Source organism: Chrysochloris asiatica, unplaced genomic scaffold (genome assembly GCF_000296735.1).
Source record: "Chrysochloris asiatica unplaced genomic scaffold, ChrAsi1.0 scaffold00005, whole genome shotgun sequence".
NCBI classification, from domain to species: domain Eukaryota; kingdom Metazoa; phylum Chordata; class Mammalia; order Afrosoricida; family Chrysochloridae; genus Chrysochloris; species Chrysochloris asiatica.
Window position 1 is genome coordinate 34,808,391 of NW_006408523.1, and position 2,516 is coordinate 34,810,906.

General features: G+C 41.2%; 1 pseudogene; it reads right to left on the reverse strand.

Moving 5' to 3' along the window:
* Positions 1 to 220: 220 nt before the first annotated feature.
* LOC102832784 lies at positions 221 to 1,595 on the reverse strand (annotated as a pseudogene).
* Positions 1,596 to 2,516: the final 921 nt, after the last annotated feature.

The following is a 2,516-nucleotide window of genomic DNA, read 5'->3' on the forward strand; positions in this document are numbered from 1 at the left end:
GTACTCATTTTAAAAAACAAATAACTTAAAACTGCTACACAAAAAAGAAACAAATGGTCCACATAACATTCCTTTCCTTCTGATGCTTTTACGATGCACTATTATCATTAGCCAATCTTTTACTATTAAACTTAAATGACCAATTAAGACAAACAGTTCTGAGACTGTTCTTCAACCACTGATTAAGACTGCTGTTAAAGGCAGGTGTTAAAGTTAATGTTCATTTAGCCTTCTAAGCTTTCTGTGCAGACTTGGTGACTTTGCCAGCTCCAGCAGCCTTTTCATCCACTGCCTTGATGACATCCACAACAACAGTCTGTCTCATATCATGGACAGCAAAATGATCCAGAGGAAGTTAGTCTGAGATGCTCTGAACACACATAGGCTTGCTGAGAACCATGTCAACAATGGCGGCATCAGCAGACCTTCAGAATATGAGATCATCTTCTAGCTTCTTAAAAGACCAGTGATCAATCTTCTCTTGGAGCTCAGCAAACTTGCAAGTAATGTGAGCTGCGTGACAATCCAACACAGGTGCATATCCAGCACTGATTGGCCTGGAGGATTCAGGATGATCATCTGTGCAGTGAAGCCAGCTGTTTCCATTGATGGGCCATTTTTGCTGTAACCAGCCATATTGCCACCGTGAACATTTTTGACGGAGACGGTCTTTACATTGAAGCCTACATTGTCCCCAGGCAGAGCTTCACTCAAAGACTCAACAGGTGCATTTCAACATATTTTACTTGAGTGGTAACATTGATGGGAGCAAAGGTGATCACCTTGTCTAGTTTGAGAACACCAGTCTTCACTCTGCCCACAGGGACAGTGCCAATACCACCAATTTTGTCAATGTCCTGGAGAGGCAGACACTTAGGCTTGTCAGTTGGACGAGATGGTGGCAGGACACAGTGCAGAATTTCAAGCAATGTGGTTCCATTGGCATTGCCATCCTTATGGGTGACTTTCCATCCCTTGAACCAAGGCACATTAGCACTTGGCTATAACATAGTGTCACCATTCCAACCAGAAATTGGCACAAATTCTACTGTGTCATGGATGTAGCCAATTTTCTTAATGTAGATGCCAATTTCCTTAATGATTTCCTCATATCTCTTTTGGCTGTAGGGTGGCTTAGTGGAATCCATTTTATTAACACAAACAATTAACTGTTTCACACCCAGTGCATAAAACAGTTGGTCATGCTCACGGGTCTGCTCATTCTTAGAAATACCAGGTTCAAATTCTCCAACACCAGCAGCAACAATCAGGACAGCACAGTCAGCCTGTGAGGTTCCTGTACTGAGGTTTATAAAGTCTTTGTGTTCTGTGGCATCACTGATGGTCACATGGTACTTGTTGGTCTCAAATTTCCACAGGGAGATATCAACGGTATTGCCTCACTCACTTTCAAGCTTTCAGTTAATCCAAGACTCAGGTGGACTTGAAGGAGTCCTTTCCTATCTCAGCAGCTTCCTTCTGAAATTTCGATGGTTCTTTGGTTGATTCCACCACATTTGTAGATCAGGTGAACAGTAGTGGTTGACTTGGTGTCCAGCCATGACGATGTTGATATGAGTCTTTTCCATTCCCATTTTGACTTAGGTTTTGTGATGGTTTTCACCAACACCTACCTGTATTGCTGGTGGCAAACCTGTTGAGAAAAAACTTGAGCCACTTCTTAATTGACTTAAGATTCTATACATTTTTTTCATAATTTTGTAAATCTCTTTTAGATTAATCAAAATAATTCAGGCTTGTGATGATAATGTTTATTGGGGTTATTATACACTTAGTATAGTACTACACTATTATCTCTTTGAAAACAGGAGTCCTGTCTGTTTTATACTCTACTCTTTATCAATGGCAACTAAACAAGAAGCCTAGGGTTACTTTTATGTTGCCGTGTTCAAATTTGAGTATTCAACCTCAGATTGGCTAAGCAATTTCATCAGGTTTTAGAATGGCTAAGTGTCAAGTCAGTCTGTAAACTCTATTTCTGGATTAAAGGACAAACCTACCTTCACATTGGAGTTCTGGTGTGGCGCTGTGGGTTAACGTGCCAGACTCCAAAGCTATTTGAACTGCAAGGTTGATGGTTCAAGCTCACCACCTGCAAAACCCTATACAGGGTCGCTGTGGGTCGCAATGGACCCAACGACACTTAACAACAAAAGCAACAAACCTTCAAATCATGGAGTCTTGGTGTGGCGCTGTGGGATAATGTGCCAGACTTCAAAGCCATTTGAACTGCAAGGTCAGTGATTCAACCTCACTAGCTGTCCCTCGGAAACCCTATACAGGGTCACTATGGGTCAGAACCAACTGGACGGCACTTAACTACAACAAATCTTCAGGTGATTCTACATACAGCATCTTGACACGTCTGTAAGAGTGCAGCTTTGCTCTACCTGAGAATATAGAATGAGAAAGACAAGGGAAAAAAAACAAAAAAGTAAATAAAATAGTTAATGCAAAAAGCAAATTCACCAAATTTGCATAGAATACAAAAGGAG